At 41.3% G+C, this 16,345-nt stretch overlaps 1 pseudogene; it reads right to left on the bottom strand.

Annotated features, from left to right (window-relative positions):
* Positions 1–1,825: 1,825 nt before the first annotated feature.
* Positions 1,826–3,213, bottom strand: LOC138167266 (ADP/ATP translocase 3-like; annotated as a pseudogene).
* Between the last annotated feature and the right edge of the window lie 13,132 nt (positions 3,214–16,345).

Here is a 16,345-nt window from a genome sequence, read left to right as displayed (position 1 = left end):
TTCCTTCCTTCCTTCCTTCCTTCCTTCCTTCCTTCCTTCCTTCCTTCATCAAATAAACAGAATAACCATATATACAAAAACATTTGTGGAATTTCTTTTTGGTGTAGCAAAGAACTGGAACCCATCATGTGAGGTAACAGATGAATAAACTGTGGTATATACATATAAAATGTAATAAAACTGTTTTATAAGAAATGATGAGAGGGATGATTGTAGGAAAACCTGGGATGAGTTGTATCAAATGATGAAGAGTGAAGTGAGCACAATGAATAGAATATTTCATATAATCACAACAATATTGTAAGGAAAACTGTTAAGGACTTAAAAACTCTAATCAATAACCAATGACAACTTAAGAAGACAGATGAAGCAAGCTACCTATTTCTTGAAAGATAAGTGATAGACTCAAATGTAGCAGGGAACACAAATTTTATTTTATTTTGTTGTTGTTTCAAATGCTTTATTAACTTGTTATCTACATCATTCATTTCTGCCAGATTTTGAGTTATAAATTTTGTCCTCATTCTTCCCCCACCCACTGCCCCAAAATAGCAGTCCCACAGGATATCCCCTTATCCAATCTGCTCTCTCCCATATCTTCTCCCATACCCATTTCGACTTTTCCTGTGGATCTCTATGCCCTGATGCCTGTATATCTTATTTCCCAATTACATGTAAAATAGTATTAATAATAGTATATATATATATTAATATTTTATTTTAAAACTTTGAATTCCAGATTCATTCCCTTCCTATCTTGTCACCCACCCCCACTGGGAAGATAAGCAGTTCAGTATAGGTTGTACATGTGTGGCTAATGCAAAACAATAACATAGTAGATATATTGTAAAAGACTGACTATATTTCCCTCCCTCCTATCCCACCTCCCACTTGTTCTATTCTCTACTTTGATCCTGTCCCTTTTCAAAAGTGGGTGCTTCCAAATTCCCTCCCCTCCAGCCTGCCCTCCCTTCCATCATTCCCCCTCTCATCCCCTTCCCCCCCTACTCTCCTGGAGGGTGAGATACCCTATTTAGTGTGTATTTCATTCCCTCCTCAAGCCAAATTCAATGGGAATAAGGTTGACCCATTCCCTTTTGCCTTCCTATTCTTCCCCTCCATTGTAGCCATTTTCCCTTGCCTCTTCTATATGAGATAGTTTACCCAATTCTGTCTCTCCCCATCTCCTCTCACTTCCTTAATTTCTCTCTCACCTCTTAATTTCACCTTTTACATATCATTTCTTCCTGTTAAATTGGTCCTGTGCCCTCTATCTATATATACCTGTAAACTTATATACACACATTCACATATGTATTCATATGTCCATATACCCTCATATATAGACATATATATATATATTTCTAATCCCTTCAACTACTGAGAAAAGTTTCATAAGTTACAATTATTGTTTTTCCATGTAGGGATGTTAATAGTTCAACTTTAATAAGTTCCTTATGATTCCTTTTCCCTGTTTACCTTCTCATTCTTCTCTTGCTTCTTGAATATGAATGTCAAATTTTCTATTCAGCTCTGTTTTTTTCAACAAAAATGCTTGAAAGTCCTCTATTCCACTGAATAACCATATTTTCCCCTGAAACATGATACTCAGTTTTTCTGGGTAGGTGACTCTTGGTTTTAATCCCAGCTCCTTTGACCTTCGGAATATCATATTCCAAACCCTTCAATCCCTCAGTGTAGAAGCTGCCAGATCCTGGGTTATCCTGATTGTTTCCACAATATTCAAATTGTTTCCTCCTGGCTGCTTGTAATATTCTCTCCTTAATCTGGGAATTCCGGAACCTGGCTATAATATTCCTAGGAGTTTTCTTTCTTTCTTTTTTTTTTCAGTCTTCTGTGTATTTATTGTTTTTACAGCAGAATGCCCAACACAGATCATCATAACTGACAAAGTCAGCTGTGCAAAATAGTATATATAGTGCTTAAATGATTTTTTAAAATAAATACTTAAACACAAATTTATGGTCCTACCAAAGAGCATTTAAACTAGATGGTCTAAGTTGATCTGCCTCCTTGGACCCACAGTAACTGTTATTTTCCCAAAAAAACAATAGAATCAATATACTGAATCATCATCAGTTCTACTGTGTGAATAATGGATCACAATAAATGAGTCCCTTTTTCTAAGAGCTTTTCCTGGCTCCCCTACAAACATGATCTGGTCTGGATAAAAAGACAGCAGGAATTTCTTGAAGGTCAATGGTCCAAAATGCTAAGTATGGTTAAGTATTCTACATGATCTATATTCACTAGTTCCTTTTTTAATTAGAATGTACTTAGATTACTTTCTTCAATTCATCATACAAGACAAGCATGAAAGCTTCACCCATGCCTCTAAGAACATTGGACCAGGCACCCTTGAAGAAAGCTTTGCCACCCTCATCTTTAGCAATCTTCTTCCAGCAGTCAATTGTCCCAGTGTACATGATATCGGCTCCTTTGTGACCAGACTGCATTATCATTCGCCGCCTTACTGTATCAAAGGGATAGGAGACCACACCTGCTATAGCAGTCACTGATTGTGCAATCATCCAGCTTATCACAATGTGAGTGTTCTTCGGATCTGGGAGCACACCTTTTGCTGTATCATAGGTTCCAAAGTAAGCTGCTCTATAGATAATGATACCCTGCACTGAGACATTGAAACCTTGATACAAGCCCCGAATTCCATCAGACTTGGTGATTTTCACAAGGCAGTCTCCCAGGCCTTTGAATTCCCTCTCACTGCCGGATTTTCCAACATCAGGTGCCAAGCGGGTTCTCACAAAATCCAAGGGGTAGACAAAGCAGAGAGAATTGGCTCCAGCTGCACCAGCAGAGGCAAGATTGCCAGCAAAATACCTCCAAAACTGTGTGTGCTCGTCCACTCCTCCCAAGAACACCTGCTTATACTTATCCTTAAAGGCGAAGTTAAGGGCCTGGGTGGGGAAGTATCTGATGACATTCGCTAAGTTACCCCGCCAGAAGGAAAGCACCCCTTGTTCCTTTGGAATTCGAACTATACAATCCATTATGGCTTTGTACTGCTTATCTGCAGTTTGCTGGCATGCTGCACCTGCAGTAGCAGCTTAACTCTTTCGATGGGGGCCACCGCGGTCTTGGAGATGGCGGCTGCGATGGCACCGGCCAGGAAGTCCTTGGCGAAGGAGATGGCCTGTTCCGTCATGGTCATAGAGGGGGAAGGTGTGGGAGGCGGAGCCTAGGAGTTTTCTTTTGGAGGAGGTGACCTTTTTCAGGAGGTGATCAGTGGATTCTTTCAACCTCTGTTTTGCCCTCTGGTTCTAAAACATCAGGGCAGTTTTCCTTGAGACCTTCCTGGAGGATGATTTCTAGGTTCTTACTTTGATCATGGCTTTCAGGTAGTCCAATAATTTTTAAATTATCTCTCCTGGATCCATTTTCCAGGTCAGTGGTTTTTCCCATGAGATATTTCACATTGTCTTCTATTCTTTCATTTGTTTGGATCTGTTTAACAGCATCTTGATTTGTCATAAAGTCATTAGCTTCCATTTGCTCCAATCTAATTCTGAAGCAATGATTCTCCTCATTGAGCTTTTGAGATTCTTTTTCCATCTGGCAAATTTGGCTTTTTAAGGCATTCTTCTCCTCATTGCATTTTTGAGCCTCTTTTGCCATTTGAGTTAGTCTATTTTTTAAGATGGTATTTTCCTCAGTCAGGCTGTTGACTCTCATTTCATAATTTTCTTGCATTGCTCTCATTTTTCTTCCCAATTTTTCCTCCACTTCTCTTATCTGCTTCTTAAGGTCCTCTATGGCCTCTAACCAGCTCGTATTTTCCTGTGAAGCTTTTGGTGCAGGAGTTCTGACTTCACTGTCTTCCTTCTGTTCCATGCTTTGCTCCTTTTTGCCCCCAAAATAGGAGGGTAATGTTGGAATCTTCTGTCTGCTTTGTTTCCTTTGCCTGGTCATGTCGCCCCTCAGTCACTTGACTCCTGGGCTTTTTGCCACAGTAGGACTCTGCCACCAGACAGGGGAGCTTTCATCCCAAATGCTGGGGTTTTCTCAGCTGCTGGAGGTATTAGATGGGTACCCTCTCTGAGGTCTCCACATGCTCTGACAAGCTGGACACGCGCCCCAGGACCTTCACCCTAGACTGCAATCCAGATCCAAGCAGGTTAAAGCAAGAGTGATTACCCCTCAGACTGGTGCTTGGTCCCCCTACACTCTGCAGGCCAGGAGCTGAAGCTAGCATGTGGTGCTAGCTGGCTTTGCTTGCGTCTCAGGGGCTTCTCTTTTGCCCTGGGGGCAAAAGCCATGCACTCCCACTTACTGGGTCCCAAAGTCCAGACTGCACTGACCTCTCACTTTGTCCTTTGAATATGTGTGTTGATAAATCTGGAAACGGCCACAGCTGTTGCTGATCTGGAGTCCCTCTGGTCAACAGCTGGTCATGCCTGCACTGGGGCTAAAGCTTGAGTGTGGGGCTGGGCTCGGCTCCCAGAACACTGTGCTGGCCAATTCCTGCTGGCCTGCCAGGCTGTCCTCAGTGGGAGGTTAGCTTCTCTGTGTCATTTTGTGGGTTCTGCGGCTCCAAAGTTTGTTTAGAGTCCCCTTTTTACATGGATTGGGGAAGGTGCAAGCTGGAGCTGTGGGAAGGTCCTGCTTCTATTCCGCCATCTTGACTCTGCCCCAGGGAACACAAATTTTAGACTTGGTCAATATGTGGATTGTATTTCTATGACTATGCTTGTTTGTTACAAGGGTTTTGTTGTTGTTTCTTCTTCTTATTGGGGGAATGGGCTAGCAATAATGTGGCTAAAAGAAATAAAGAAAAGGTCATTGAAGCATTTAAGGGGAAATTTATAGAAACAAATCTAGAACAAAACAGATAAGCAAAACAATTTTGAAAGTAAAGCAAGCTGTATGCAATGAAATTTGTAAATTCATACACAAATGCCTTTTTTGTCTTTCTATACTGCTGTTCAAATGGAAAATGCTCATTTCTTTTGCTATTTGTTAACTGCAGAATTAATACAAATTTTAAAAACCTGTTGTTTTTCATCACTTCTTTCCCAGTGTATCCTACCCTATGCTCTCCCTACTTCAAGAGTCATCCATTAAATCAAAGAATTTTAAAAAGGAATAAAAAATAATTCAACAAAATTAACCAACACAGTGAAAAAGTCTGGCTGAAATCAGTACTGCTCTTAGGCCTGGGTAAGGAGAATCACAGGGATACCAGAGCAGCTTCTCAGAATCTCAGTGACCTTGATTTGTAGGTAGTCTTAAAGCAGCCTAACCTAACATAAGATAACCAAACCCTGATTATAGAATCAGCTGTTCCCTTGACCTTAGCTTGGAATCTGGTGCTGCCGTGCCTATCTCTTATCTGAGAAAGACGTATCAGAGATACCCTGGTCTCCTTGGGCTTTTGGCTTAGTACTTCAGAGATGGCTGACGTACCTGCATTGAGGGTCCTCACTCCAGGTTCTACTGTCTTTGCTAGGCCCTGGGAAACAACAGGGAGTTTGGAGAGACAGGCTCTCTAGCTTCTCTCAGCCCATGTTCCTCTGAGATTGGGGGTGATAGGGAATGGGAAGAGGTGCACAGAGGAGACATCCACCCACCCACTGTTACAGACCCCAGCACCTGCCTGATCCCCTCAAAGACCTGCTGATATCCAACTTTCATGGTGATGCAGCAACTAGGGGCCTCTTCCATCTATTGAGGGAGATTTGAGACCACTTAGCAGCTAATCCTTAAAAATTTTTTTCAATAATATTTTATTTTTTCCCCAATTACAAGTAAAAACAATTTTTAACATTTGTTTAAAAATTTTTTTGAGTTCTAAATTTTCTCCCTCTTTTCTTTCTCCCCTTTGCTGAGATGGTAAGCAATCTGATATAGGCTATACCTCTCAGCAGCTACTCTCAGAAGTCATTCTTACCACCTTGCACCATTCTGAGACAGACCTGGGCAACCTCAGAGCAGCACCCCCCCTGCCCCGAGGAGAACTAAAGACCGGATCCCTCAACAGGACTGAATCATACTTATCCATTGACAGGGACCTCAGGTCCCCATAGTAGGTAGCCTAAGAAAATGGAAATGGGTGCTCCAACAACCTCCTTCCAATCCCCTTTCCCCTCTTCCGTGATCTTTTAGAAAGCCACCCTACTGCCAGATACCTGCACCTGACCTTCAACAGTTTGGACATTAGGATGACCCTTAGGAGTAGCTTCTAGGAGCCCCAAAGGCCCTGATTAGAAACTTATTCCCCCACCCAAACCAGTAACACATGACCACCAATCCTTAATTTCAGAGTTGTCCCTATTCTTGATCTTAGCTCTGAAGTGGTACCTATTGGGTAGTTGAGAGAGGATAACTGGAGATACCCTAGCAGCCTTTGGTCTTTTGGCTTGAACCTTGGGATGGCCTCATCAGCTGCTTCTGGAGTGGTCCACTGACTTTTATCACTTTTTCTGGGCCCTGCCATGGGAGAGAAGTTTTTCAGCTGTACCGGATTCACCTCTCTCCAAGAGTGCAGGGAGGAGGGGTAAATGGGTGGGGCAACTCATACTCTGCCTGAACCCTTGGTGACCTGCCCACATCCTGATACTAATCTGGTGTTTTGGCATTGCATCTGGGAGCACCATCCACAAGTTCAGGCAATGTTGAGAAGAATCAGACTCCAATCATGCTCCCTCCTAACTTGCTGAGACTGACCTTTCCCCACCTCGAGGAGCTTGATGCCTACCTAGCTCACCCCACCTGAACATTAAGAACAATCTTCACAGTGCATTGACTGGACAAGAAACAAACAAGTGTTTTTTCTCCACCCAGCACTCTAAATCTTTATTGATAACTTGATATACCTCATATGGGCCTATGATTTTGTAATACATTTTAAAATAAAATTGCTTATATAGGTTCCCCTTTGCTCCCCACCAGATTTGTGGAGTGAAGGGGGGCCCCTTCAAAACTTAGTCCCTGACCTCTGCCAAGAAGCCTAGGGAGGAGGTACTTTCTCATATCACTTCTCTGGGGCCAAGCTTGCTCATTTTACTTTCATAGCATTCAGTTTTGATTTCTGTTGCTGTTGCTATTTTTCCACTTACTTGAAGTTGTAGTGAATTATATTATTTCCCTAGTTCTTCTTCACTTTGCATCAGTTTATATGTCTTTCCATGTTTCTCTGCAATTATTCCTTTAAAAAGTTATTATTGATATCCTATTTTTATATCACATATTCCCCAATGCATATTTTCTTCTTTCTCTACAAGAGCCATCCCTTATAATGAAAACAGAGGGAAAAAAGCAGCAAAACTGACCAACATTAATTACAACATTGTATGTAGTGCTCGTATTAATTACAACATTAATTATATTAATTACAACATTGTATGTAGTACTTCAAAAGCATAGTTTCTTATCTCAACAAACAAGGGAGAGAGTAACCTCATATTTCTTCTTTAGGGCTGTGTGTGGTCATTTTTCAGTTTCTTTTAGCTTCAATTTTTTTTTGTTAACTACTTCTTTTGCTACCTTAGTGCTGAAGCACAGCTCTTCCTTCTACCTGCTGAAGGATTATGAATACTGTCAATGCCTTCTAAGGTCTGGCACCCTGAGCTACAGTCACATCATCTCAGTTTTGGCTCTGCTTGTTATTTTCTTCTTTGTTATAATCAGACTTATTGAAAAGTAGCTGACACCTAATGCCTTCACTTCATTGCACTCTTTCCTTAACTCCTTGCAAACTGTCATATTCTTGGCACTTTCTTTGAAATTGCTCTCTCAAAGTTTGCCAGTGATCTATTAACTGTTGAATCCAGTGATCTTTCCAGTCTTCATCCTGCTTAACTTGCCTGCTGCTCATCACCTTGAATACTCTCTTTCCTTGGCTTGCAAATACCATACTCTCCTCTTCTCTTACCACCTTGTAAATACTTCTCTACTTTCTTTGAATTCTCATCTTCTCTTTAATTTAACTTGTGTGTTCTCAAAATTCTGTCCTTGGTCATCTTTTCTTGATCTTAGTAGAATGTAAGCTCCTTGAGGGCAGGGACTGTCTTTTGCTTCTTTTTGCATCTGCAGCACTTAGTATAGTACCTAGCATGCTGTAGGAGCTTAAGAAATGGTTATTGAATGACTGAAGCTATTCTCTCTCCAGATTCTTTTCCTTGGCCAGAACAATTACTCCTATGGCTTCAGCTATCTACACGAATGACTCAGATTTGTATCTCAAGCTCTAACTTCTCTGCTGAATTTCCCTATCTAAATCTCCCACTGCCTTACAGTCTGAATGAAACCCTGGTGCCAAAGTCCATTGGTATTCGCCTCTTCATTGGTAGAGATGATGGGCAGAGTGGAGGTGGTGGGAACACAAGACTCTGAGTCTCTTCATCAGAATTCTGGCAGCACTTCAAGCCCAACATGTCCAAGATCATGCTTTTTATCCCCCATCTCTCTCAAATATGCTCCTCTATTTGACCCTTTTCTGTGTCTGGTACCACCATTTGTCCAAGCTTTTACCTTTCAAACCCTGGTGTTATCACTGGCCCTTACCTTCCCTATCTGCCTGTCTCACTACCTGTTTTAGAGGATTGTTGTAAAGAAAGCATTTTGTAAATCTGGATGTATGAATTATTCTTTTACACTGGAGCCCTGATTTTACTGGTACAGGAAACTCCTAAGTACACTCCCTTTTTGTTCAGAGTCACACAGCCTTCATGTGTCAGAGGTAGGATTTCAGCCTAGGACTTCTTGATTCCAAGTTTAGCATTGTAGCCACTACACCATGCTTTTTCTGAGTTATTATTATAAATTGTTCCTTCTGTCACCTTTCATCTGATCAGTTACAAGGTACTGTTCATTCTATCTTGGCAGTATCTCTTACATCTCTTCCCTTTATGCCTATTGTCAATTAGATTTAAGTGAGGCAGGACTGTGCAACAGTCACCAGCCTCATTCTCTCCTCTGGAGTGTTCTGGGTCCAGTGGCAAGATATAGATCAGGATGACTGAAGATGGCCCCAATGCAGTGGGAGACCTTGGTCTTAAAAAGTCTTTCCTAGCTCTCCAGTTTGTCTGACTAAGAGATTGAGACTAGGTAAGAAATGAGGTAAAGAATAGCCTCTTTTACCTACTCAAAAAAAAAAAAACCAAACAAACAACAATATGGAAGTGGAAGACCCTTAGGGTTTCTGGCCAAAACAGACCATCAGAGCCCAAACAATGACCAAATGAGACATGGGTTGGGACTAACTGTTTCAGTTGCTCTGGTGATATCTGAGCGTATTTTGAAAGAAGCTCAAGATTCTTTGAAAAAGGAAGTGAGGAGGGAATGTATTCTAGAAATGGGGGAACATCTGTGCAAAAGTATGGAGGAAGAAATGGAATATTATGTATGTACTGGTAACAGGTCACTGGGACACCTCAAGATTTGCCCTTGATTCTGTGAGGCTAAATAGTTTTTTCCCCCAATGAACTGGATAAATATATAAATGGCATGTTTATTAAATTTGAAAATGACACAAAATAGGGAAAGAAAGTCAATATATTGGATGATGGTGTTAAGGCCCCGAAAGATCTTTACATGTTAAAACATTTGACCAAATATTACAAGATGAAGGTGTTTATATGTTAGAACATTTATACATATTAGAACATCTGGGCAAATGTTACAAAATGAAACTATATGTTTGTATATAGATATCAATATACATAATACACACACCATATATTATATATGTATATGCATATGTATACAAACAGTTCTTTATGTAAATTTACACTATGCAAACAACTTTACATAAAGAAATCTTCATTCCAAGAAATACTTGTTAACTTTACTGTAGTACTATGCTCTCCACTTTTGTCCCTCCACTCAGTCCTCCCTGGCCTCCCCCACCCCTAAACAAATAAACCAAAAAACCCCAAACCTCTATGTGAAAGCAAAAGAGGCCCAAGGAGCCTGATTAGGGGATTGGTTTGAGAACTCCACCTGAGAAAAGAGACCTTTAACCTATTCTTCCCTCTGGCCCATGTTTCCCCTCTGTGTCTATCTTCTGTCCATCCTTGGGTACCAAGTGTCTTTCCCCAGTCTCTGGGTATAGTCTTTTCTCTCCTCTCTGTGTCTATGTCCATCCCTCATCTCTCTTCCTTACCCCCTGCCCCCAACCCTTTTCCCCCACCTTCCCCATCCCTCTTTCCCAGTTCCATCCAGGCTCCCACGTGCCTGGTCCCCCCACCCCCGCCCCGGTGTTCTTCCTCTTGTTCTCCAGTCTCTGTCTCTGCCTCCATGTGTCCTTGAACTGTGTGCTGGCCACCTCCCTCCACGGGCCTGTGGGCTCCTTCCTGACTGTCTCCTTCCCTTCCTTCCCCAGGTCCATGGGCAATATTCCATTTATGTTGCTTTATGTCTGCTGAATATCCATTTAAAGTAAGAACTGTTTGTATATGCATGTGTATATACATTCTCTCTCTCTGTCTCTGTCTGTCTGTCTCTGTCTTTCTGTCTCTCTATCTCTCTCTCTCCCCCTTCCCCAATATTTAGTCCCTCATTTGGATTTAAGAAATCAGTTATAAAAGAATAGGATGGGGGAGGCAGAGTTAGCCTATAGTTTGTATGATAAAGGTATAGGGATTTTAGCATACTTCAAGCTCCTTATTATTGTGGGGCATGTAGGAAATGCAGTGGATAAAGGGTTAGACTTGGAATCAATGACCCAGGAGTTTGAATTCTGCCTTGACACTTTATAGCTGTGTGAAACTGAGCAAGTTTCTTCATTCCTCCCCACCCCACTCCCTTGTATTCCCAACCTAGTGTTGGGCACATAGTAAGTGCTACATGATCCTTGGTGGTTTATTAATCTAATTCTAGAAGGAGTTAGATGTAGGCTATAGAGTAACAGTAGAAATGCATAGAAAAAAGGCAACAAATATTTCTGGAGCATCTATGCTGTGTAAGGCTTTGGGGTTGGGATGCTGTGGCAGGTAAGAGGTTGAATAAGATACTGTCCCTGCCTGCAGGCAGCCTGCAGTCTGTTAGGAGACTATGTAAAAATACATAGGAAAAAGAGCTAATGATGAAGAACAAAATAGAAGTCAGAAGAGAAAGATTTAGAGGAGGGGAAGATGACATTTGTTTGGGAGCATTTAGGGTAGATTTTGTAGGGGGAAATGAAATTTGATCTGGTCCTATAAGGATGGATAGGGGTAGGATTTTTGCAGGTTGAAAATGAGGGAGAAGGGTTAGGACATTCCGTGTACCTCGACCAGTTTGAGCAAAGGTTCAGAGTATGAAAAATCTTATTTTTGGATTAGCTTTTAAGATTTTAAGCTGTAATGTCCTCATTTATTGTATTTGCATCCCCAGTTCTTAGTGCAATGTCTGGAATAAAGAAAGTATTTAATAAATGGCTGTTGATTGATTGATTGATCAAAACTGAAATCCAGAGAGTTGATATGATTCACTTAAGGTCAGATAGGTTTCTGAAAAGCAGCAGAATGGAGACAGATATCAGAACTTTGACAGCCAGGCTGATGAGTTAGAATTTCACTCAGGATGATGGGAAGCCACCGAAGACTTCCGAGTGATGGAGTGCTGTGAGAAGAGCTGTGTATTAAGAAGATTAATCTAGGGGCGGCTAGGTGGTGCAATGAGTAGAGCACCAGCCCTGGAGTCAGGAGGTCCTGAGTTCAAATCCAGTCTCAGACACTTAACACATAAAAAAAAAAAACCTAGCCATGTGACCTTGGGCAAGGCACTTAACCCCAACTGCCCTGCCTTCTCCCCTCCAAAAAAAAAAAAAAAAGAAGATTAATCTAGCAGTACTATGCAGGTGGGAGAGGCTGGAGGAAGCAAAACTATTTATATGAGATGTGGTGAGAACCTGAACCACATGTAGAGACATTTCCGAGGTGGGATTAGCAGGATTTAGTAACCAATTTTATGTGGGGAGTGAAAAAAGGGGGTGGAGTCTTAGATCCCCAATGTTGGGGTGCAGGAGATGGACTATATAGGAGATAATAGGAGCCTAACCTCCAGTTAGGCTGATGGAGAATCTCTGTTATGGGAGTAAAAGAAAATGTGAATGGAAAAGTAGGTGGAAGCCAGATCATACGGGGTTTTATATGCCAGGAAGAGTATTTTGTATTTTAGACTAGAAGCAGTGAGGAGACAATGTAACAACGATAACAGCAACAAATGTGTATTTATATATTTATATAATGCTTTAAGACTTGCCAAATGTTTTACAAATGTACAACAAGGGTTAGCAGTAAAGGTAAATCTTGACCTAAGCCTGGAATGAGGCATGAGACTGAGATTGTCAGTAAGAAAGGACAGGGGAAAGCATTTATGTCTGACACTGATGAATGAAGAAATGATCTTGGTGGAGAAGCTATGTTGGGAAGCAGTGAGTGATGGATGGGTTTGCATAGAGGTGATTATGGAGCCAGTTGATGGAATATTTTCAATGCCAGACTAAGGAGTTTAGATTAGATCAACAGGCAATCAGAAATTAGCAAAAGTTCTTGAGCAAGCAAATGATATGATATTTTTAAAAATCCTTTAGAAAGATTAATCTGGTGATACTTCATATGTTGGACAAGGATAGGAGGAGGGTGCAGGCAAGAAGATGAGCTATGCGGCCCATGTAGGTATGTGGTGATGAAGATTTAGACCATGGTGGTGGTTGCCAAGACCAAACCTGAGCAGGATTGTTATGGAAGAATTGTCTTGATCTGGTGAATGACTAGACATAATGGGGCTGAGGAAGATTCTGAGAAGAGGACTTTAAGAAAATATTAGTACTTTGATTAGCAAAGAAGTTGAGAAGAGCTAAGCTCCACTTAAGTTTTGGAGACAGTCTTGAAGGTTTGAATCTGATATAGATCAACAGAAGTGATTATATGGACCCTACAAATGGGACACTTTTAAAATATCATTTTGGCTGTTTAAATTGCCTGGTACATAGTGGGTGCTTAATACATGCTTGTTGATTTGATTAGCGGTGACATTATCATGGAATCTTCAAATTTAACACAATTTTGCTTTTCTCCTTTCATCAAGGAAAAGACTTTATTTAATTTCTTTCCAGATTTAGACCATGCAGCCCCACAATGACTGCTATGAGTTGACACAGCATGGCAATGCTTACCCATAATGAGTCTGGTAATTTGCATTTGAGTACTTAGGAAAATCAGTACTTTCAACTTCCTGTTTTCTATTTCAGGGCCCTGAGTATCACTTCCCACTTGGGGATGATTTGCCAGCATTCACCAGGTTGGGATCTTCTTCTGGAATCTATTGGGGGAACCAGTTCCTTTGTTATGCAGGAAAGAGAAAGTAAGTCCAGAGTCTTTTTGCGTTTAAAGTGACGATATGTTTTTGTTTTTCCTTCTTCAAAATCTGGTTCTAAATTTTCCTTGTCCTCTTTTCTTCAGGGAATGAAATGATGAAAGGCATTTGTCTTTGTCTGCTTGGGGAGAGAAGGTGCTGTTAGTAAAGGCTGTTCAGGGGTTGGCTGAACTTTTGGCTGGCTTGGGAAGATTACAGCCTCTTCCTATTAGGTCAACAAGGGGACCTATTCTTTCTAGCATCTGCTTATTTTGGCTCTCTGCCTGAGGCTGTATTTTACTTGGAGAAAACAAAAAAGGGGGAAAGTGGCTCTTCGCACTTTCAGGCAGATTAGGGTCCTTAGTTTATTTTTTTTTTCTCCTTACCATATGTGGGAATTCAGTTTTCCTCTTTGTTTTTGACCTGTTTTATATCTGACGAGCTCTTTGTGGAGAAGTCATCCTTGAATTGGGGGGGAAAGGTGGGAATTGACTCATTTATTTCTAACCACAACTGCCAGGAGTATGGCACAAAGGGGATTGGAGTCTCTTTCCACTTAGAGGTTTGCAGAAGAGTCATCTTGATGCTGAGGTGGGTGAGGGCTATCAAGGAAGACCCATGGAAACCTGCTCTCATCACATGGGTTTTCCACTTTGCCTAACCTATCATGGGAGGTGTCCTGAACACATATAGTATAGGTTTCCTGATATGAGAGAACTACTAGAAAGCTGTTTTGTGTCCTCTAATAATTCCGGGTCTCAGGGCCTTCCTCAGAGACCTCATAGAGTCTGTCCTCCCTACAGACAAACTGAAATTTTGAGGTATATTTGGATTCTTAGGGGTCTTCTGCTGGTAGCTCATTAGACTGGCCAACATCCTGACATTGCTGGGTAGCCTAACCCACCTATGCTGGCTGGGTACGGCTCCATCTTCCTGAATTAGCCCTCGTCCTTTGCAACATGAAAAGAGAAGTGATACTGCTGATAGTGACCCTGGGCATTTGGCACAGGACCATGAAAAATTAATTTCCTTTTCTGTGTCTAGACTGTCTTGATTGCAGGGGTGGGGAACTTGCAGCCTCAAGGCCACATGTGGCCTTCTAGGCCCTTGGGTGTGGCCTTTGACTGCATCCAAGTTTTACAGAACAAATCTTTTATTAAGGGAATTTGTTCTGTGAAGTTTGGATTCAGTCAAAGGCCCACACTTGGGGACCTAGAGGGTCACATGTGACCTCGAGGCTGCAGTTTCCCCACCCCTGTTAGAAGATTGTAAGATCATAGGTTGAGAATTAGAAGAGAATATCAATGTCCTCTAGGTTGGGAGGTATTTACCTGGGATCCATGAACTTTAAAACATTTTTTCGGGGGTGACTATTGTTGTTCAGTCCTGTCTGGCTCTTTGTGATCCCATTTGGAATTTTCTTGACAGAGATACTAGAGTGGTTTGCCATTTCCTTCTCCAGCTCATTTAAAGATGAGAAAACAGAGGCAAACAGGGTTAAGCGACTTGTCCAAGGTCACAAGGCTAGTAAGCATCTGAGGTTGAATCTGAATTCAGGTCTTTCTGACTCCAGGCCTGATACTCTATTCACTGTACCACCTAGATGCTCCCTTAGGGACTGTATTGTAATTGGAATTTTTTTTTACAATAGTGTGTCTTTTTTTGTATTTAAAAAGCATTATTTTGAAAACAAGTTCATAGCATTCAATAGATTGTTAGAGGGATTTGTAACACAAAATGACTTAAGTCTTGATTTAGGCCAACTCCCTCAGGAAATAGCTGTGAAAGCTGAGGTCTAGAGAAGCTAAATAATTTACTTATGACCATACAGGTAGCATTTGAATACTCATTCCCTGATTCCAAGTCCAACATTTTTTGAAGGGAAAAGAATAAGAAATAAAGGCTTGCCATGTGAAACTATTAGTAAGAATTTCATCATGGCATAATGGATATAGTGATGTAATTGGGAGTCAGAAAAAACTGGGCTCAAATCGTCCTCTTTTTTTTGTTTTAAAGCAATTGGGGTTAAGTAACTTGCTCAAGGTTACACGGCCAGTTATTTCTGGGTGTGGTGCTAAGTATCTGCGACCGGATTCTATCCCCAGGTCATCCCTACACTGGGGCTGGTGCTCTTACTTGCTGAGCCACCTGGCTGCCCCTCAAATCCCCCTCTTGGCATTTATCAGCACGTGACTTTGAGTAAACCATTTAGCTTATATGCCTCAGTTTGAGGTAGCTAGATGACTCAGTGGATAGCATGACAGGCCTAGCCAGGAAGACCTGAGTTCAAATCCAGCCTCAGACACTTACTAGCTGCATGATCCTGGGCAAGTCACTTAACCTCTGTTGGCCTTAATCCACTGGAAAAAAGAAATGGGAAACAACTCCAATCTTTTTGCCAAGAAAACCCCATGTGGGGACATGAAGGCTTTGACACAACTGAGCAACAACAATTGCCTCAGCTTCCCCAAATGTAAAATGAGGAGGCTAGACTTAATGATCTCTCAGAGGCCTTCTAGCCCTAAATCTATGATCTTATTATTCTTCCCGGCGGCTTTGTGTAACTAAAAGTAGAGGCTTTTCAAATTGTTATAGGATCCTGACAGATTGAGTTAAAAGGATAGTATTATCCTGTAAAGCCCAATTTCAGTCCTAAGTATTGTGTCTAATATGAGGTATTACTGGCTTAACTGGTATTAAGTGCTGACCAAGACTGAAGTCTATCTGGGATTAGCAGGTGGAGTGGGGGTGGGGAAGGTCTGGGAGCAGTAGGGAGTTAGAGTTGGAGGGTGTGAAAAAACAGAATACAACTCCCTGACAATATTATTTGCATCAATACACAGTATCAAACTTTTTATAATACTGCAACAGGCATGCTATTTTTGTAAATGGAATAATTTTCAATATAATAAATAAGAGTTCACATTTTACAGCTCATTAACATTTGCAAAGTGCTTTACATTATTTCATTTGCAATGCTAGGACAGCTTCCTATTCAGGAGACTCCTCAGGTATATCATTGTGA

Source organism: Petaurus breviceps, unplaced genomic scaffold (assembly GCF_028583685.1).
Source record: "Petaurus breviceps papuanus isolate PSGF00001 unplaced genomic scaffold, PetGlider_PUasm1.0 229, whole genome shotgun sequence".
Lineage (NCBI taxonomy): Eukaryota > Metazoa > Chordata > Mammalia > Diprotodontia > Petauridae > Petaurus > Petaurus breviceps.
This window is presented reverse-complemented; position numbering and strand designations above follow the sequence as displayed.